The following is a 22,219-nucleotide window of genomic DNA, read 5'->3' as shown; positions in this document are numbered from 1 at the left end:
TCACCGAAACATAAAGTGATTCCGCTTCTTGACTACCAATCAGGATGTTCGACAGACTTCATTCCCATGGCATTTCTCTAATGTGGCCTTTTAAGCAGCATCCTCAGGTCTGAACGTCTCCATCCTAGAGATCCTAGGGGAGAGGCTGTTTCTGAGGAGTCCGGGAGCAAACGAGCCACGTAGAGGCCAAAACGACTCTGCTAATTCTAGTTAAAAACGAGGAGCTGCCACATCCTGCTGAGTGTGGACAGCTAATTCATAGGTAAAAAACGCAATTAAAATCCATCAGGGGAAAGCCACAGGGATGTGTTCCGTTTGACGGGCTGACCACACTCAGAGGATCTGTCCTAAGCTTGGTCGGCGTCTGCATTTCAATAAAGACAGAGGTCAGGGGTCTTGGTAGTAAGTTCTCACGGCACACTTTGACATTCTTCCTTTGGGATGAGCACTCGGGGGGGTGTTAAAACAGACGAGCCAGGGTGACTGGACAGGGAAGGGTCTTGGGTGTGGGTGCTGCCTGGAATAAGGTCAAGGACCCTGGGGACACAGTGCATTACAGTGACTCGAGGCAGTTGTACCTCAGCCTGGGCGTTGGTTTTCCCATACGTGGAATGAATGGGTTTGTTTATTCATTCAGTGAACACGAATTACTGAGTGTCTGCTTGGGCTGGCGCTGGGCTGGGCAGTGAGGACACAGCCCCGGGCAGCCACGGTCCCTGGTATCCTCAGTCCTGCGGGGTCATGGTGTTCTCTGCTCGTCCCTGGAATGCTGAAGCAGATGCGGTTAGGGCCTGTCCTGATTCCATGGTCCTCCTGTGAGTCTCAGCGCAGCTGGCCCCGCCTGCCTCCAGCACCCGTGCAGAGGGCTTTGTCCGGCTTCTGCAAGCCAGGGGGATGGAGAGTTGACACCTTTTTCCTCCAGGACTGACCACAGGGAGCTGGCGTAAGTACTTCCTCGGGGATGACTCTGAGAGGTGTCCTTCCTCCCATTTTCAGATTCTCTGGCAGGATTCTGCTTGGGTTCCCACGACAGTAACTTGTTCCATTCAGCACCTTCTTATGGCTGCCTTCTCTTTCCACCTCACGTGCCTGCTCCCCTGCCGGGGATTTCTGGAGTCATCCCCTGAATAAGCTGCTTCCTTTGGGCCCTTGTCTTAGGGTCTCTTTCTGGGGAAACCCATCCAAGTTTTTCAAAGTCCTGCTCTGCCCAAGACTGAAGTCCCCAGCAGCCTGTCCTTCTCTGAACTCTTATTGATCTATAATCTAGACTGCAGGGGCATCCAGGGTGACCAACTCGATCCAGCTTAACAAATGGAACGTCCCGCATCTCAGAAATCCCTAGGGCTGTGGTTCATCCCAGTGCTATCTCAACCTGATTACTTCTTGATTGCTTAAAAGGGGTCATTGAGCACATGAGACAGGGGAAAGAGAAGATACCGGGTCGTAAGCATTTTCAGAGAGACTGAATCCATCTACACAAAGAAGGACGGAGCAGAAGGAGAAGAGAGAGCCGGGGAAAGCACAGGGCTTAGAACGAGAGGGAGATCCGGAAGCCCAGAGTGGGCAGGAGCTGAGCTTTGCAGCAACTCAATCCCTTAGCGATGCTGACATCCAGAGAAACAGAAAACGAAGTTTCCAGCAAACTCTGCTGCATGCTGCGAATGGCCTCTTCATGACCGGCTGTGGGAGAATTTAAATTGCTCATTCTTTTTGGATATCGGACTGATATTTCTGTAAATGAGACTCTACCAAGGCTGGCTGATGGCGGGTGGGGGTGGGGTGGGGGGTGGGGTGCATTTTCAGGTTTATCAGTTTTCCTTTGCATTCTCTTCTTTCATTCTCCCAGAAGTCCTGGAGGGTGGCAATGTCATGCCCATTTTATGGATAGGTGGGGAGACCATATGGTTCATTTTCCAAATGTGGACATCTTCAGAGAGTCAGAGGGTCACATCAGGATATCAGGTACAATGAGACTGTCCCAGGCAAACGACCAATGAGGGAATGAGGCCCGGGTCAGAACTCTTAGCTAAGGTCCCACAGCTGGTACGTCAGTGGCAGAGATGGGATTCAAGTCCAGGTCTACTGGACTTTCCATGGAATCTTCTCTGTCAAGGTGCACCTCTTCAATAAGATGATAGCCACCATGTGCTGAGCACCTGCATTATCACCGCCCAGGCAGAGTTATAGTGATGGATTCTAAGGTGCCTATGACTCTTTTGAGGTAGGTGGGATTATCCCCACTTTACAGACGGAGAGACTGAGGCACAGAAAGGTGACTTGCCCAAGGTCATCTGCCTAATATGTGGCAGAGACAGGATTCCTCACACGGTCTCCTCACCACCCCAGCTGTGAGGCCGAGTGAGGGAGCACAGAGAAGGAAGCCCACGCACAGATGATTAAAACAGAAGACCAGAGAGCTCCCGAATAGATCACAGGCCACAAAGTTGAAGCACTCTGTGCCCACAGGACCTCATCGGGCCTTCAGACGTTTTCTGACTTCTCTTGAGAGCCTCTCATATGGTGAGGTGAGCTTATTTTTCTTTTCCAGGTGTCTTCCTCAAAGGTGCACTGCCCACAGCTCTGGCTGCTGCAGGAGATGTTAACGCTGAGATAAAAGCAGCTCCTGGTGGAAGGCAGGGAGCACTCTCTTTGCAGAACGAGTGGCCGGGCTGTGTGTTCATCCCGGGGTTGGCTGTGACAGGCTGAGCCATTTCCGGATCAAAGGGCTGAACCCCTCGGGCTCCACTCAGCCCTGGCTCCTGAGCGTGGGGAGCAGAAACCTTCCTGCTGAGTGGGACGACAGCTGTTCCGCTGGCCCATTTCCACAGCCTGTTCTTTCTGCCACGTGAAGTTCCAGCCTTGTCTCAAAGGGCAAAGCCACTGAGCCCGCAGCAAAGGGGGACAGCCTGCGGCTCCCAACGGCACCTGGCCCGTACCAGGTGGTCTCCTGGCGTGGAATCCCTTCCCTTTCCTTCTCCTCCACCCCTGTCTGCCTGGAAAACTCCTTCTCACCTTTTAAAACTCACCGCACATCACTACCTTTCCTCCCAGGCTTCTGGCTCCTTCCTCTGTGCGCCCACAGCCCCAGCCCCCTGACGGATGCCACCTGTCGTCCCCAAGGATCAATGAACAACAAAGCAACAGGCCTGGCCCAGACGAGGTGCTCAGTGAGGGGGTGTGGAGTGAAGGGAGGCGATGCACGAATCAGTGCCTGAACAAATGCATGAGAGTATCTAGAAAAGAATAAAGGATGGAGCCAATGGCCGAAGGAGCAGTGGGAGGAATAGTAAACGATGAGCCGAAACCCTCCTTCCCCAGCACAGGGCTGGATTTGAACCTGGCCTCAAGCCCCTCACTCGTTTTGCATCTTTAGCAATCATACTGTAAGCCTCCCCCAGCAGAATGTCCCTTCTTGGGCTACGCCCCTCCCAGCTAGGGCTGGACTCCAGGTCAACCTGGCTCCTTTCTATGGGATCCCATCAACAAAGTTCCTTGCATACCTCAAGTGATGGGGAACTCACTCTTTGTGAAAGAAAGAGTCAGGTTATTCAGTGCAGCTCAGATTTGAATCTTGGTCATCCCCCAAGCTGTGGCTCAGAGGTCACCTCCCTGGGAAGTCCTCCTTGAGGGCCGGCCTGTGCACCTGGGGAGCTTCCAGCTGACCCCGAGCTTCCCTCTTGAGCACCGAATTACACACAGGGTCTTTGCACTGCCTGTTCCCTCTGCCTGGATCCCTCTTTTCCAGGTATCTGCATGGCTGCCTCCCTCTCATCTCTCAGGTCTCCGCTCCGTCACCACCTCCCCACAGAGGCCATCCCTGGCCGCCCGGTCCTCCTCTACTCTCCCTCCGCCCATTTTGCACGCCCTTCCTCCAGGGCACTCGTCACTGCCTTACATCCTATTGTGAGGTGTTTCCTGTAAGCCTCCTTGAGGGCAGATACGTTGTCTATTTTGTTCCATGTGCTGCCCCAATTTCTAGAACACTCTCTAGCACTCTCTGGCACAGAGTATAAGAGCTCTATAAATATTGGCAAATGGATGAATGAATGAACCAACCATTTCCCCACTAGATGAGTCTTATTCATGTTTGTATCCCTGGGGCCTAGGGTGGAGCCAGGCGCATAGCAGGTGATTATGAACGATTGCAAACATAAACGCAGCTCTCACATTCTGAGGACAGACCAAATCCCTCTTCTGCCTCAGACTTTCAATAGCTTCCCACTGCACTGAAAATAAAATCTTAAGTCTTACCAAGAAGTTACGAGATCCTCCATCATCAGGCCCCTGCTATCCCTCCGACTTCATCTCTTTCTCTTGCTAACAACACTCCAGCCATGCCTGAACCTTTCAAGCAAGTCCCTGCCTCAGGACCTTTGCACATTCTTCCCCTAGATCCTCCCAGGGCTCTTCCTTCTTAGTATCCAAGTCTTGCCTCCAGTACTAGGTCCTCCCAGAGCCTGCTCCCGTCCACCCTCACTAAAGCAGCCTTTCCCTCCATCACTCCAGCCCCTCAGCCTATTTATTCCTTCTTAGCCCCTGTCACTAACCTTAAAGGATTTATCAGTTTACTGGTCAGGGTTCTGTAACTCTGCATTTGTGGTGGGGCAGCTCGGGGTCTGAGGTCACCTTGAGATGTAAGGTCCAAGAGGAAAGACCACATCGCTGAGTCATTCACCAGGGTCCCTCCTGTGCTGGGTCAACATAGGAACTGCCTGATAAGCACTTTTTTTTTTTTTTTTTAAAGATTTTATTTTTTCCTTTTTCTCCCCAAAGCCCTCCGGTACATAGTTGTGTATTCCTCGTTGTGGGTCCTTCTAGTTGTGGCATGTGGGACGCCGCCTCAGCGTGGTTTGATGAGCAGTGCCATGTCCGCGCCCAGGATTCGAACCAACCAAACACTGGGCCGCCTGCAGCGGAGCGCGCGAACTCAACCACTCGGCCACGGGGCCAGCCCCTGCCTGATAAGCACTTTTAAATGAACAAGTGCACTCCCTGTCAACCTCACTCACCCAGCTCCTCTCACTGTGCTCGACAGTCACGCCCCCAGAGTTGGCAGGTCCCCCGCTGGTCTGTAATTATCAGTCTGAGTGGCTGTCTTCTTAATTAGATTATGAACTCCGCAAGGACGGAAAACGCCTCTGACTCCGTTTCTGCATCCCCAGTATGAGGTGCAGTGGCTGCACGTAATGGGCGTTCAAAATCTTTTGTTGAAGGAATTAATTTGGGACATAACTGAGAATAAGTAAAAGAGGGAAAAAATGTGCTGTCGACAGCCAGCATAGACTTTGGAAAATGCCTGCACTGAAGCTCATGCTTTTTTTCTCAAAAAGAGAGGTCCCCCGTAGGCTCTTTCAAGACCTAATTCTAACAAGCCTGGTTCTGAATTTCCAGCCCTGTTTTATTTAACTGGAGAAGTTGGGTGCGCACAGGGGACCCGCAGGGGAGGCAGCACGTCCACGGGACCGGATCCTTCCAGACCGTCTGAGAAATGAGGCTGCACGGCGGGGAGCCTTTCTGTGGGAGGCGGCCCCCGGCTCAGGAAAACAACCCCAACGACGTGCAGTTCGATGCCCTCTCAGAACCAGCTCTCCCCATGAAGGCTCGTTTGATTTGGTGAAGGCTCAAGTCTCCGACCGTGGCCTTGGGAGACGCGGAGCAACTGAGGGGACTCCCCCGCAGACAGGCTTCAACTGACGAGGTGTGAGCCATCGGGGTCAGCTTTCTTAAGCATAGGAGGCTGACCCGCCGTTTAGGGAAATCCTTCTGACAGCCTCCATTTCATCTCTTGAGTGCTTTTAGGAGTCAGCACTTTATTAGCCACTTTACAGGTATTTCTTTTAAACGGACACCAACTCTGCAAGTTATGCATCATTGTCACGTTACAGCCGGACCGGCTCAGAGAGCTGAGCTAGCCTGCCCAAGGTCACACAGCTGTTAAGCGGGGCCCTGACAGACGGAAGAGCACAAAGCCCGCAGTTTCTCGACTACGCCAAGATGCCCAGGGGAAGCATAAAAGGGAGGAAATGCCATTTCATATTCTTGGTTTTCTTCTTCCCTTCATGCAAACTTAGAGCATAAAGGATGTTGTGAGAGAAAAAATAACATGTCCCCAGAGAAGTCCCCATCCTAGTCCCCAGAGCTGTGAACACGCTCCCTTTGCTGGCAAAGGCACTGCGCAGATGGGCCTAAGTTAAGGATCTCATACGTGACACAGCGGACACTTGATAAAAAACACTGTTATTTAGATATGAGGAAAGAGAAGGGGAGGTGAGGAAGAGGAGGAAGACAGACAGACAGACGGACACACACACACACACACACACACACACGAGACTGACTTGCCCAAAATCTCACAGTGAGAAAGGGGTGGAGGAGCCAGGTGGGCTTGAGTCGTGAGCCTGTGGTTATTCCAAAACACGAAGTAATGACAGCGGCTCCCAATGAGGGGTGGTTCTGTCACCAGGGGACATTTGGCAATGTCTGGAGACATTTTTGGTCATCCAAACTAAAGGAGCTGCTAACCAGGTGTGTTGCTCAACATGGCGCAATGCACAGGACAGTCTGCACAACCAAGGGTTATCCAGCCCCAAATGCCAACAGTGCCGAGGTTGAGAAACCCTGTTCTAGAATTTTCTCCCACAAGTCATGTAACGGCATCATTAAATTACCACTTTGCTCATGATCTTGGCAGGCTTTTGAAAAAATCAAATTTCTATAAGACTATTTGTCATTTCCTTCTAGAACTGTGAATTTATAATTTGTGTTGTTACAAAACATATTTAAATCCGCCTTCATAAAGACAGGCAGGCAAGGAAGGAAATGGAACTCACCAAGCACCGTCTGTGTGCCGGGTGCCGTGTGTAACGCTCAACAGTCCTCACTCATGACAACCCTCAAGGTGGAGGCTGTCAGTCTCAAGCTAAGTGACTGCGCAAGGATGTCACAAGCTGTCAGAGGGGTTGCCTGGTCTGACCCCAAGCGGATACCTCTCCCTTAGTGCCATGTGGCAGGGCAGGTTCCCTGCTCCCTTTCTAGGACACGAAGGAGGGAAATGCGTGGGAGCTGGTTCCACAAGTGACACTCTTTGAAGATCTGCCGCCACTGGCAACGAGACAGCCCGAGGTCCCTGCAGTAACGCTGGTTTGCAGGAAGCTGGCCCCAGGGCCCATGATTTGCCGTCTTGGCAAACAGAGCGTTTCAAAGCATATGGTTCTTGGATGAAAGGAAATGAGGCATGGCCAGCGCCTCGTCTGGGACCCCTCTGCTCCAGCGACTGATGTCAAGGGAGTGGGGAGGCACGTGTGGCACGGGGGAACGGCCCCAGGCCTTGTTCTGATACTAACTGTTATAGGTGTGGCCAATTACTTACTCTCTGAGCCCCAGCTTGCTCATCTGTAAGATGGGTACACTGATCCAATAGGGTGGTGGGTGTGAAAGTGGCTGGTAAACTCTAAAGACTTGATTATTATTATTGGAGTGGTGTTATTATTACTAAAACAACTACAGCTACTGTTGCTACCATTATGACTTGCCTCAGAGCAGCTCTCTGAGATGTTAGGGGTGCCTCCTCCAGTCTGCTATCCCCACAGCAGCCAAAGCGCTCATTTGAGAGAGAAATCAGATTAAGTCAGACCTCAGATGAAACCCCCAACAGCTACACGAAGCGCGCTCGCAGCCTCCACCCCACCCCGACTTGCCCCCAAGAACTCCCTCCTATTGATTCCTCAAGATCCAGACACTGCGTGTGCTCCTTTTCGATGCCTCCCTGACCCTCTTCAGTGGAGGTGACCACCTCTTACCTTGTATGCACACTGCGATTGGTCAATATTCACATTGCATGGATAATGGGACAATGTTAATGTGGAAGCTTCATCTGGACTCTGGACCAAGAAATGACAGAGGTGGAAACTCCAAAGTTGGCTGCCAGGTCACCACATGCGGTATGCACGGGGAAGGCCAGCAAGGACCGGTTCACAGCTCTCGAGCCCTTCGAGCATTCTGAGATTAGAAATGGGGGAGAAAGTGGAGACAGAGGGAGGATTTGTGTGGCAATGGGGGGTACTGCAGAGTCGTGAGCCCCTCCCTGGCCCACCACAGGAGAGAGGTGGGCTGCTCCTTACTTACCTCATCTCGCAACCCCTGGAGTGTGTGAATATTACTTTATATGGCAAAAGACATGGTGAAGTTAAGGGTCCTGAGAGAGGATGCTTCTCCTGGATTATCAGTGTGGGTCCTAAAGGTGAGCACATGTATCCTTAAGAGACAGAGGCAGGATTTCGGGGACAGACACAGGAGAAGGCAACGTGAAGATGGGGCAGAGACTGGAGTGATGTGGCTACGAGTCAAGGAATGCCAGCAGCCACCAGAAGCTTGGAGAGAGGCATGGAACAGACTCTCCCCCAGGGCCTCTGGAGGAGAGTGGCCCGCCAAAACCTTGATTTCAGACCTCGGGTCTCCAGGACCGTGAGAGATACATTTCTGTTGTTTCAAGCCACCAGTTTGTGGTCCTTTGTTACAGCAGCCAAGTAACACTCAGACAGAGAATCACGCTCTCCCCATCTCAGTGGTTGCAAGGAACAATGAAGTGACAATTCCCCTGCCAGCGTCCCCCAGTCATAGCTGGGAGGAAGACGTTGCTGGTGGAAACCACGGAAAAGCCCCAGGAGCTGGGCCCTTGTCACTGGCACCAGGGACTGCAGGACCAGCGTTTCTAAACCTTTCCACGTTTCTGTTGAAAATCCAGGCTCATGCACAGAAACCCCGAAGGGCTTAAATTCTTCCTCTGAACAGTGTTTGCTTAGGATTGCTTTGGAGGGACGATCCTTTCTGGAAAGGCCTTGGCAGAAAATTGTAAAGACCACTGCCATATTTTCCCATCTGTGTTTCAGAAGATAAACTCACTAACTCTGCCTTAGGCTGTGGGAAAGAGATAAGTGAGAAAGCTAAGCATCTGGAAACGTGTGGGAGAATGGCAGGCAAGATAAGATCTCAGTCGGGTGGATGTGGGTTCAGATCCTCGCTGGGCTGTCTACACTCCGTGTGACGTGGGCAGGGCAGGCTCCCTGGAGCCCAGGCATCCTTACGGATAGGGCATCTCCTTTGCAGGGCGCTGCGAGGATCAGGGTGAATGTGGCAGGGCACCTGGCGCTGAGGACAATATTCGGCTCAGCTTAAGGAAGACAACATTCCTGTTAAAAGCTCTCCTTGGTCTTCTTGAAGCAGCGGAATGGGCACCACACGCTTGGCGAGCAGCCTGCCACCCATCGGTTTGGTGTTAAGTGTTAGATGATGGAAATGTCATTCTCAAAGCCCACCGGCCCTGCGTCTACAGCTGCTGGGGGAAGGCAATATTTTCCGGCCACTTCATCGAGTTTCCTAGGGCTGCTGTAACAAGTCACCCCAAACTAGGAACTTAAACCAACAGAAGTCTCTTCTCCCACAGTTCTGGAGGCCAGAAATCCAGGTGTGGGCAGCGGTGGTTCTCCGGAGGCCGTGAGGGGGGAACCGGCCCACGTCTCTCTCCTAACCTCCGGCGTTGCCAGTCACCCTCGGCGTTCCCTGATTGTGGCCAGGTCACTCCAGGCTCTGCCACCTCCGTCTTCACGTCGCCTTCCCCTCTGCCTGTGTCTCTGGGTCCTCTCCTCGTCTTATAAGCACATCAGTCACTGGATTTAGGACCACCCTAAATCCAGGATGATTTCTTCTTGAGATCCTTAACTAACGACACTACAAAGACGTTCTTTCTCCACAAGGCCACATTCTGAGGTTCTGAGTGGACACACTCTTCGAGGTCACTGTTCACCCCACTACAGTAGCTAAGAGCACAAACACTGCCATCCCACCGACTTCAGGAGCACCTGCTCTGAATGGCTACAGGAGTCATACCCTCCCCGAGGCTCAGCTCCCTTATGGTCAAAACGGGAATAGACTATCGGCCTGGTGGGGCTGGGGTGACGGCTGCGTGGGACAGCTTGAGGGACATACCCAGCACAGACCCTGAAATGCCCGCCAGATGCGCGATGGTTCACACTGTCACCGTCACCTCGACTTTGTGGCCCTGAGGGTCTGTGCAGCAGAAGGGAATGGCCAGTGCTCTGCTTGGCCAGCCCACCTAGGTGCTGGTCTCTAGGCAGCCATGGAGCTCGCCACTAAGCCTGGAGGCTTCCTCAAACGGGGAAGTGGTTTGGGCTGGGCTGGCTGCTTAGGAATCATCCAGAAAAAGTGTTAAAATGCCATTCCTGTTGCCTACCCAGAGGCCTGGGCGGGGGGTGGCAGGTATGTTGGACCATGGAAGGGGGTCCTGAAGCACAGCCACTCAGCTGGAGAAGCCCTGATCTGGCTCAGCCCCTCATTTCGCTGATGGGGAAACCGAGACCCAGGAAGGGACAAGGACTTGCCCAAATCAGTGCAGATTTTGGCAAAGTCGCAGTGAGATTCCAAGAGCATCCACTGACTGCCTCTCTCGAGCCCCATCCCTCCCTGTGGGTTCCTTGGAGCAGTGGGGTGTGCTGTCTGCTTGTCCTTGCCCCGAATTAGGGCTCAGAGAAGTGACTAATGAAGGTCACATGGTCGGCTAAAGGTCAATTCACCAAAAGACAAAGACATAAAATGCGTGGGGATCAGCAGAGCGTGGGCCGGCAGAGCAAGACTGCCACGTGGACCCACAGACTTGGGAGCGATAATAAATGGGCGTTGTTTAATCCACTAGGTCTGGGGTCTGTGTTACACAGTGATAGCTAGCTGATACAAATTCCTTATCGACCCGTCTGAATTCACTCTTACTAGGCCTTCCCATCTTCTATATTTTACCTCCACTTTAGTCCCCACACTGCAGACGCTTTAAAGGCCAGTCTGATAAGGTCACATTGCGGCCTCAAACACTTCAGTGGCTGCCTACCTCCACGAGGACAAAGTCTAGTGACTCCGGCCCGCAGGGGCCGTGATGGTCTGGCGGTGCCTGCCCTGCATCTTGACCTGCCTGCAGCCCTGCTCCTCCCACGTCCCCTCCTCCTGCTGTACTGAGCGTCCTTGGGTCCATGAGCAGGCCGGCTCTCTGACTCCTGTCCCCTCCCCACACATGCTTCCTCTCCTTTTCAGCTGGCCACCTCCAGGGCCAAATGGCACTGCTGCAAATTAAAAATGTGCCCCTTTGTCAAATAAAAACATCTCATAAATCAGTATGTTCCTGTACAACCTGGACGATCACTCCCCGTGTCCCAGGCCGGCTTAGCCGGGGGAGCCCTCCAGATGCGCAGCAGGCGCAGCCCTGAGGGTGCACGTGTGTGCCCACACAGTTGTCTGCTCACCCCAGCCAGGAGGCCAGGGCACACCCTTGCTCCATGCCCTCCCCCCAGAGTGAGGCAAGCAGGCCAGATTTGGAGTCAGGCAGGGGATGGGAATCAGGCCTCTGAGAGTGGGCAAGGGCACACACGTGTGGGTGTGCATGTGCGTGAACCATGGTGTGTGGGCACACTTCCCTGGGTGTGTGCACAGCTGTGTTTGCCTGTGGGTGGATGTCAAGGTCGTGCAGCCCTGTTGTATTAGAACCTGGCTGGGAGGCCTCCAACCTCCACAGGTGCCCATATTCTCATATGCCAGTGTCTGTCTAACAAGGGGATGAGGCATCTTCAGACATGGCCCCTTGTGCAGTGCACACCCTGAGAACCCATACTTGGTGGCACTGCTCTCGCCAGCTCAACATTCAGGAATCTGTTTAACTTTTACCTCCTCTGGGTAACCTGACCCCCTACTCACCTGAATAAGTGTCTGGTCTGTTCTCCCACATGCCCAGGACCTGCCTTATCTCAGTGGCCTATTGTAGATCTTAAAACTCAGGCTCTGGAGTCACACGAACCTGAACTGGAATCCTGACTCCACTGCTCAACAGCTGTGTGACTTTTGGTAAAGCACTTGACTTCTCTGAGCTTCAACTTTCTATCTGCCCTCCTCCCCCAATGACGGTTAATTACTTCCTCTTCTTTTTCCTTCCTTGGGGACTGCCTCTAATCCTGGGCTCTGAGCTCCTGGTTGGGACGTTTCTTATTCCTCTTTGTGCTCCTAGGGAGCAAGGCTCTACTCTTATTGACTTATTGCAGCTATATCTTTATCTACGTCGTGCATTCTCAACTGGGATGAAAATTAGTTCTTCGGGGTGGAAGTGGCGGAAAAAAACCACGAAATATCCCAGTGGTTTGTGGAGCTTCAAACCTCAGTCTTATCTGACACAATCTCGTTTCTTAATATTTAATTTCTCTTGTTAGGGAGGAATTAATTTTAATTAAAATGAGCGTGCCCGGTGCTTACTCAGGCCTGAGGGGGTGGTGGCAGCCTCCCGCTGTTCCTATCCCTATCCTCAGGTATCTCCATCTTTTCTATTGACTCTCTCCAGCCTGGCCACATCTCTGGAAATAGGCCATTCCTGCAACTCCCTTTGAAATCCCAGCTGACAGTACCTTCCTGCTGGACTCGACCTGATTCCAAATTCATGCACAGGTTAGAGTCACAGGGTGGTTTAGAAAGGTCATCTCTTCGTTCTCTCCCCAAGGCCCAGGTGGGAATGGATGCGGAGCTGGGGTCTCCTGCTTTAGATGGGGACGGCTAAGAATTCACGCCAGCAACACGGGATTCAGTCTCGCTTTCTGTATAAATTCCTCTTAGATGCAGGGATGTGTCCTGAGCAATGACGCTGCAGTTCTTTTTAAACCTGCGATTGTGAGACATTCCCATTTAACTGCCCTTAAACAATTTTTCCAGAATTAGGACCATGCACTGATTTGGTGTCAGGGTACAGCTCTTGATTTATAGCCCTAGTTATTTTAATGTATATATACCCATTTCTTCTACCCTATAATTTCTGCTTGGTCAAGAAGGTTAGAAATTAATTTACTTGTTATTCTGCTTTGCACATAGTTTCTTAACTTCTGAGTTGAAACAAGTCATCTGATTTGACCCCCATCTAAGCTCTGGGCTACTTAATGCCACTGGGTGGAGGCCAGGGCCATGGATAGGGTTCTCTGTCATTCGTTCACTCATTCATTCATTCAACAAGCAGAACTGTCCTGAGTGCCTGCAACTGTCAGGCACTGTGCTGGGCTCATGACTCGGAGACCAGTGTATTGCTGGCAGAGCCTGGCCTCCCGCCCTGACCCCTGGCCTGGCAGTTGAGGCCCTGCTGTCTGCTGACCAACCGCCCCACTGGGGCAGTACAGGCTGGTGAATGGGTTCTCCCAGCAGGCCTGGTGTACCACCTACCCCATGGCATAGGGTTCGTAGGCAGACACAGCTAGACACAGCGCCAGCCACCATCCCCAGCTGAAAGGCCACGGATCCAACCTTGGAGAGAATTACAGGGATAACACTGAACGATGCTGGACAAATACCAGGCATTCCACAGACATTGGTCTCTTCCTCTTTCTGTCCCCACCTCCTGCAAATCCACGGAGCGACAATCACTCATTTTCAGCTGTCTCCCGCGGGCTCCTGCAGGGCAGGAGTGGATGTTTTCTAGCTCCTTTTCCCTAGACTTGGTGGGTGTGGGGGCAGCATTCTGGTAACACGGAGCAAGCATTTGATTTTGACTCTTTATTTCACTTGACTCTCCTCCTAGGTCTGCTGGGCACGGCCTCGACCCTCTGGGCCTCACCTCTCAGGGCGGGCCCACCATTCTGTGCATTCTGAGAGCCTGGCTGGCATTCCACACTGTCTGTGGGAGGCGGTCCCCCTCAGGGACAACCTTAGCCAGGGGCCAGGCAGTGGAGGGCTCCAGCCCCTTCCTCCACCCCTCAGTTGACCGCTGCGGCCAGTGCCTCGAGGGCGCCACAGGGCCAGGCCGTATGAGGACCAAGTGTCCATACTGGACATCTAACCCTGCAGCTGCACCAGGTGGGGGTGGGGACACTGCCTCGTTTGCCCTTTATCTCCAGTCCCTCCCAGAGTCTGGCATTGTGGTATAATAAAAAAAATAAATTTAGTCTTTGTGCCCATTCCTGGCACAGAGCACGGAGCTCCTAAAACCCTTGGAGTTTCCAGGTGATACGAATGTCCCTTGTTGTTCACGATGCGTCCCTTTCCACCACCCGGGTTCATGCCAGCATGGTGACTCGAGGTGCGCCCTCAGATGGTTCCAGGGGAGGCGCTGGCCTCCCTCAGAGGGTTGGAACTTCCAGCGCGACCTCCCAACCTCCAGGGAGGGGCGAGGGGCTGGATGTTGAGGTCCAATGGTGGACTCAATGATGCTACACAACGAAAGCTCCACAGAAACCCTGAAATGGCGGGGCTGGGGGACACACTGAGCGGCTGGGAAGGTGGTACAGCTGGAGAGGGCACGGAAGCTCTGCGCCCATTGCCCCATACCTTGCCCTGTGCATCTCATCCATTTGTCTGCTCTTGAGTTGTACCCTTGATAACAAGCTGAAACCATAAGGAAAGCATGTTCCTAAGCTCTGAGAGTCATTCTAGCCAATTATTAAACCTGAGGGGGATGGGTCTTGGTAGCCCCTGAATTTGTAGTTGGCAGGGCAGAAACGCAGTCACCCGGGGACCCCACTCGTGGCTGGTGTCTGAAGTGGGGGCAGTCTTGTAGGACTGAACCCTTAACTTGTGGGGTCTGTGCTCACTGTGGGTAGATGGTGTCAGAATTTAATTGAATGGCTGGACACCCAGCTGGTGTTAGAGAACTGGAGAACTCGTGTGGAACAGTGACACACTTGGTGTCATCAAAAGCCACACATTTGGTGTCAGAAGTGGTGTCAGTACACCCCACACATCACACAGTGGGGACTCAAGGAGTGTTGAGTGAACGCGTGCAAAATACAACCCTTTATAGAGTGCTAACCAGTTGTCAGGCTCTGGGTTTGGTGCCTGGAATACAGAAGTGATGGAAACAAGGTCCCCGCTCCTGAAACATCCCCAGATCTTAGGAGAAACTGAGCAACACGGCCACTGTAATACGGGGTGGAGAGGGCGGCCCTGGCAGCAAAGCTACGAGCCATGGGAGCACAGAGGAGGGGTTGTCTAGTTCTAAGGAAGGTTCTGGATCCAGCGTGAGCTGACTTTTTAAAGATGAGAAGCCATTCCTCAAATGGAAGGAAAAGGGTGGTGTCCTAAGCTGGGGAACAGGTGTGCAAAGGCTGGGATCATGCGAGCAGGAGTGGCAATGGGGCAGCTCCATGTGGCTGGAAAGCTGGGAGAATGTGTGCTGTGGGGGCGGGGAGAGAGGGGGCAGGCGGGACGGGCAGAGATCCCAGAGGTCCCCTCAAACGTTAGTTCACTCGGGTAGTCTTTCCAGATTAAATCAACGTGATAGAGGAGTTCGTTTTTCAGGCTGGGCACGTGTTCACAGGGCCCAGGGTGCATCCCCCATCAGGATTGCGCTCACCTTCTGGGCACTCGGATCCTAACGTGCACCTTTCTAAGAGCAGGGACGGTACTCCATCTAATTGGACAGACTGTGGTGCCTCTGTCCTTCCCACCGGCACGTAAACTGCGCTTAGACAGCTTCACTCAGCGCCCGGCACATCGTCAGTGCCTACGAAGAGTTCCCAAACTCTAACTGACACGCTTTGGTGATGATCTCCTTTTTGCAAAGAGAAAGCTCTTTTATCGGGCCTCGTTCATTACGTGGCTCTGCCACCGCCCTGGGGTTATGCACACAAATAAAATACATAGCAGGAAACAGCCCTCCCTGTTTTCTTTCTCTCCCTTCACGTAATTTCAACTCCCTGTCAAGTCCTCTTGCGCTGATTTGCTCGGCCCAGAAGCGGCCTCGGGCAGAGTCACGCTTTCTCTCCCGGGAGGACAGCCTTTTCATTTCATCATGGACGGGCAGCCTCTCAGCCATTTATCCTCCAGCATCTCCGAGCCACACTTTCCCAGGCGGCTCCTCTTAGGATCTGCTCCTTCCTGTCCGCTTAAGGGGTATGAGATGGTTTCGAAACCCAAACGGCAGCTTCCCCAAGACGGGTAATGTCTCTGGGCAGCTTAAGCTGTGTGCGGCCAATGTGAGTTCAAGTGCAGCTTCTAACCCCATCAATCTCGGCTGCAGCAGTTGCCGGTGAGCAAGGCCCAGCTGTAGGGTGACCACAGGGGTCTGGGGAGCAGAGGGGAGGGACCGACAGCCAATCTGGGACTGGGCAGCTGGAGCAGACATAGCCGGAGAGCTCGGAATCTAACGTGCTGGAAACTCACCAGGCTCCACAACGGGGGGAGGCGTGTTTGTCAACCCTGGGAGTGGAGCCGCATCATCGCAAGGAGGGCGAGGGCTGGGCAAAAAGCACAGCGGGCAAAGCTTTGTGGTTTTGGCCAGGAAAGCCCTTCAGCCTGTGTGGAGATGAGTCCAATTTAGCTTACGTGTGTCAGTGGACAGGGGGAAAGATTTCCCTTGAGACAGGATGTCAACATCATTGTTCTCCCTGGGAAAACAGCTGTCATGGGAAAAGATAACTGGAAAAGTCCTAAAATGACACCATGCAACATAGAGCTTCCCCTCAGGGGCCTGCCCGCATCACAGGGCCCACGTCCAGGGGTCTCTTTGTGGGGTGGCCCGCCCAGGTGACAGGCCCTCGTCCGGGTCCTTGTTTCCTGCAGCCTGTGTTTCCCACTATAGCAGCCCCTGGCTGGTGTCTCTGCCTCTGGTTTGTTCTCTCCCAGCTGCCTCCCAGACCCAGTCTTCTCACTGCAGATCTGCCCTGTGAAGTCCACCCTTAAAACCCCCCCAGCAGACCTGTCTGGAGCTCAGAATAAAATCGCAAATCCTTAACGCAACACCCCAGGGCCCCTGGATCTGCGTCCAGGGCGTCTCTCCGACTTGTCCTCTGTGCCATGTCCCGCCCTGAGCTCTGGGCAGTACTCGTCCCTGGGCTGCACCCCAGAGACTCCAACTGAGCTGGTGTCGGGGGAGGCCTCAACATCAGCCTTGCTGTAGTGCTTGAAGCCAACAGGTGGCTATAATATACTCAGCCAGGGTTGAAAACCTCGCTCCAGCCCAGGGGGTTCTCAAATTTGCCCGCACATTGGAATCACGTGGGAGTGTTAGAAAATGGAGAAGCTGGTCCCACCCCCAGACTGTGACTCAGTTCGCCTTGATACAGCCTGGGCATCAACATTTTTAAAGGCTTCCCAGGTGACTCAGCTGCTCTGGCCCCAGCGGTTTATTTGTGGCCCCTCTGACATTAACTTCTTTTTACATTCTGACGTTTTTGCTGGCTGCTCCTGCTCTGTGGAAATCCTTCTTTCCCTACCTCACAAGCTAGCTCACTCTCTTTTCTCTCAAATATCAGAATTGGGGGATCACAGCAGGGGTCAGCAAACTTCTGTAAAAGGTCAGCTAGAAAATATATTAGGCTTTTCAGGCCACACGTGGTCTGTGTCACACATTCTTCTTTTTTTCTCTTTAAAATGCAAAACCCGTTCTTTGCTTATGGGTCATATGAAACAGGCCATGAGCTAGCTTTGGCCCACAGGTTATAGTTTGCTGACCCCTGGACTATAGAGTTGTCTGTTTTGTTAGGTAGTGAGTTCCCCATCAATGGAAGCCATCAAGTCACAGTTGAAGGAATTCCTGGCAGAGAAACCACAGATGGGACTTAAGATTCCAATGCGTAACTGGACTAGAAAAGGTCTATGTCCTTTTACAAACTTGGGCTGCCTTAGTTCTAATTCATTACAGCTCCTGCGCACATTTCCTCATCTGCTAAATGATTTCTGAGGTCCCCTCCAGCTCTGAAATTGTTTCCATGTTCTGTTGTGCCTCAGTTCATTTTGAAGCTCTGCATGTGTCAGCACGGCCTTCATTTCATTGCTAAGTGCCATGATTTAGGTGTCCGTGAGTTGAAGAGACAAAGATGAACCACCGCTCCTGACTTCTGTGTGCAATTTCTGAAGCAGGAGCAGCTGGAGACCATGCAAATCAAAACGCTCTGAATTCACCTTCAGCCAAGGAGGTCTGACGACTAGACACGAATGGCAAAATTACATCTTTCCGTGTAGACACAAACAGGACTGATTTATGATGATCAGAGTAGACCCAGCCTCGGGAGATAAAAACAGAAGCTTCCCCTCCTGTCCCAAATCCTCTGGGTCAGCTGGCCTTGCAGGTCAATTTCAAAATGGGCCTAATTCCACTCAATTTTTAGCAAACAGCCAATGAGCACTGACCATGTGCACAGATGAGAGCTAAGACTGCAGGTCCTAGAACAAGATGGTGTAGATTCAAAGCCAGCACTTGCCTCTTAGCTGTGTGACTTGGGGAAAATTACTTAATCGATCTGTGCTTTGGTTTTTTCATCTATAAAATGGGAATAAAATTAATCTGGGAAGGAAATGTTTCGCAACTGATCTGTAACTCATCTTCTATCATCTGGGACAGGGAGAGAGGGGAAAAAAATGACCTGGTCCATTCTGCTTGTAAACTTGCTAATCCAACTCATAATTTACTAGCAAAGAGACAAGAGAGAGTCCTAGTGTATAAAATGGTTTTAGTGGGCTATACCTGGTCTACTTAGATTGGAATGCACAGCTCTGGGGATAGCCCACTGGAAAATGGCAGTGTCAGCTATGTGATGATCAAAGTAGAAAATGGAGACTTTCGTGGACAAGATAGTTGCCGTGTGTACGTGACGCCCTGCGTGTTTTTCTTAGAGCCCTCATAAATTCCACCTGGACCACAGTGCGTCCTAGCACGGCAAGGAAGAACCTAGGCTTCAGACTTCACCTGTGTCTTGCAATGCCCAGGATCCTGTGAATTATTAGCAAAGTTTGATTGAGTGAAACCTCTGATTTTTGTGATTTTATTTTGCCAATGACTGTGTTATCTCATATTCACAGTATTTTTATAAGAATTAAAGCACTTAGAACAGAACCTGGCACACAGTAAGTGCTCAATATATGCTACTGTTATCAGAGGCCTGGTGTAAGGACCAGATTAGGGACAGAGGGAACATGCTGTGAAAAGCTCAGTGCAGGGCATGGATGTGAATTCCTATCCTTTGCATTGGGGAAAAGAGCACAGGATATTAAAGATCGGTGTTCAAATCTTGACTCCAACTCTCACTAGCTGTGTTGTGTTAGGGGACCTTGTAACCTCTCTGGGCTTCGGTTTCCTCACTCGTCAATGGGAGCAGTTAATCCTCACTTCAAGACAATTGCGGAGGAGGGGTGATGTGTAAGGCACCCAGCGCAGGATGGTGCCAGGGGAGACCTAAGCCACTGCCTCTGCCATTAAGCAAATCACTTTTGGGGTGCCATCCCTTGTCTCCCTCTTAGAAGAGCTCAAGCTGTGAGAGTGCCTGCCCTGGCCGCTTCTCTGAGTTCTCTGGTCATAATTAAACCATCCGCAAGTCCGTGCCTAGATCTCAAGCCAGCCCTGGGCACTTCGGGGGAAGCTGGTGTTTCAAGCACAGACCCTGCTCAGAGCAGAGCTGGCTAGTTATGATCCACTTCCACAGTATAGAGCTGTTGCTGGTCAGTGGCTGCCCACGAGGGCCTCCATTCCCCAGCCCTCTTTGCATCTAGGTCCGGCCACGTGATTGTCCTCACCATTGGAATACGAGCAGAAGGGATGGTGTTACTCCGGGTCAAGGCTCTTAAGAAGCATCCTCCACATTTGTTTTCCCCTTCTGCCTATCTGATGCAGTGGACAAGGAGGTCCCAGGGGCGGCTGGAGCCACAACACAGAAGGAGCCTGGGTCTAGGCCACCACTTACCAGGGACACCGAGGATGCACACACGAGTGAGCAGGTAGTTTCTCCTGTGGTAAGCCATTGCTGTTTTGGGGTGTATTTGCTAGGCAGCTAGCATTGCTCTGACTGACGCACTGCTGTCACCATGACTCAGAATTCCGACTCCACACACGAGACACTCAAAGGACATCGCTCAGGAGTATATTAAGGATCGTCTGTCTTGGTCAGTGGCCTTGGGACTGTTTTTAAGTTAGTAAGGTTGGGTTAGAAGCTATGAGACCGCTTTTTTTTTGGTGCACGATTAAGGAATTGTTGGGCCCTATAGTAAATGCACAGTACATTGTCATATGGATGGAAGAGTGGCTGAAGATACACGATGACAAATACACACTCTTCAATTTTGACTTTGAGGTTTAAAAAATCTGGTTCAATTTCTCAAAATCGCTTGAGAAATTGATTTGCATAGAATTAACATTATTTTTGTTCTTTCTCTAATAAAAAATTTTGACATTAGCTTAACTCATCCCTTTACTACACGCCATTGGCTAATGTCACCTCAGTATTTTCGCTGACACCATGCAACCCAGCTGCCTCCTCCCCAGGAGTTTCAGGGATATGCAGAACAGGGTCCTGCTGTCTCCACCCCCTCTCTCCCCTGAGGCTTCATTTTGAGAACCGTTGCTGCCCGCTCCGGCTCCACTCTTACACCCATTCACAAGAGCACACGTCTTCCCTGCCCAGCTCTTTCCTCAGCTGTTTCATTCAATCTTTAACACACATTTCTGGAGCACTTCATGTCCTCAGCACAGCTCTAGGTTCTCAGGATAAGATTATGAACCACAAACAAGGTCCTTTCATGGAGCTTATTTTCTAGTTGGGCGAGACACATTAAGGTAGACATTAGCAGACTATAGCCCAACGGCCAAATCTGGCCCTCCACTTGCTTTTATAAATAAAGTTTTATTGGAACACAGCCATGTCTATTCATATGTTCATTTACACATTGTCTACATTGTCTATGGCTGTGCTTACACTATCACCACAGAGCCACATAGTTGCAACAGAGGCTGTGTGACCTACAATAATATGTACTGTCTGCCCCTTTACAGGAAAAGTTTGCCAATCCCTGCATTAAACAAATGAGTATGTAGGAAACAGATGAGCCAGTGAGAGGTGCTATGAAGGCAGTAAACCAGGATGATGTGAGAGACAGCATGTGTGTGTGTATACGTGTGTGTCCATATATGTGTACATGTGTGTGCATGTGTGCGTGCTGATTTTACATTAAGTGGTCAGGAGCGGCCTCGCTGGGCAGGTGACATCTGAGATTTCCACAGCAGCCTAGAAGCCCCGTGACAGCAGAACCTGCCTGTCTCTGGGTTTGCTCCCCAACATTCCCAGGCCTAGCACAGGACCACTGGCCTCACGCCTCCAGGGGCACCGATGTGAATGGTGCCTATGGAGTGGGTGGTTTGGGGGCCCTGGAGGACTAAACACAAGTACTCCTTGAATCTGCTTACACTGCATATGTTCTCCTTGTCCGTTCTCCTGTCACTTTGCCACCCCGCCTGGGAGGTGCCGCCTGCTTCCTCCAGCCATCTGACTATCATCACAGCACCGCGTGGGTGTGTATGCATAGACAGGTGCATGCCTGATGCCCTCCGTCGATTATTCCAAGGCCCACTCCATCATCTCATTAACATCCTGATGTCCCACACGGGGACAAATGCTTTTCATCTGTCACAAATGTGATAGGACATGGAACATGATGACCCCACGAAAATCAGCAATGCAAAGGGAGAAACAGAAGTTCCAGTCTACTTGTTCTGATGGAAACTTCGTGCTGCTCCCATCAACACAGAAACCAAAGCAAAGAGGAACCACGGCAACACCTCACAGAGGGATCTGTGGCACTGTCGGGCCTGCCCTGGACCACTTTCTCAGTCCACCACAGCCACCCATGTGGGCCCCTGAGGGCACAGACTCAGAGCCAGGGATGGCAGGGCCCTCAGTCTCATCCATCTTGGCCATTTTACAGATGGGGAAACCGAGGCTCAAGAAGACGAGTGGACTTTCCCACCAACCATGGCTAGGAAATGGCAGAGCTAGGGCTGGAGGTGAGTCCCGGGGAAACTGAGGCTCAGAATACTCCAGAGTCCACACTCGTGCAGAAACATTGTCAGGCGGTGTTCGGGGCTGGGAGTCAGGCAGCTCCATCACTGCTCGCTCTGTGCAAGCCACTTCCCATCTCCACCTTCTCTAGAGCTGTCCCGAGCCTCGAATGAGTTAGTGTGCATCAAGCGCTGGGCTGAGCACAGTACACAGGCAGTGATCACTAAGTCTCAGACACTAAATTATTATTATTATCGTATCTTCCACATTAAACTGTAACGTCTCCGTGGGCACAGACTGTAACACAATTATCTTCAATTCATCCCAAACTACTGTATCTGGCTCACAGCTTTCGCAACAGTTAATTGCTGCTGTGCTGTTGATGTTATTAATGCATCTTTGGGTGTGCGCATCACCCACCATCTGCTGGG

General features: G+C 51.8%; 1 protein-coding gene across 13 annotated transcripts in view; it reads right to left on the bottom strand.

Moving 5' to 3' along the window:
• The window catches only part of SLC2A9 (solute carrier family 2 member 9), a 225,401-nt gene that overhangs the window by 35,689 nt on the left and 167,493 nt on the right, over window positions 1–22,219 (bottom strand). For 4 of the 13 annotated variants that reach the window (XR_011437222.1, XR_011437223.1, XR_011437224.1 and 1 more), the window contains one exon: window positions 7,800–7,998. The exons of the other annotated variants lie outside the window; for them this stretch is intronic. The gene's annotated coding sequence lies outside the window, so the exon portion shown is untranslated. The remainder of the gene's footprint in view (window positions 1–7,799; window positions 7,999–22,219) is intronic. 13 annotated transcript variants of the gene reach the window in all.

Source organism: Equus caballus, chromosome 3 (assembly GCF_041296265.1).
Source record: "Equus caballus isolate H_3958 breed thoroughbred chromosome 3, TB-T2T, whole genome shotgun sequence".
NCBI classification, from domain to species: domain Eukaryota; kingdom Metazoa; phylum Chordata; class Mammalia; order Perissodactyla; family Equidae; genus Equus; species Equus caballus.
This window is presented reverse-complemented; position numbering and strand designations above follow the sequence as displayed.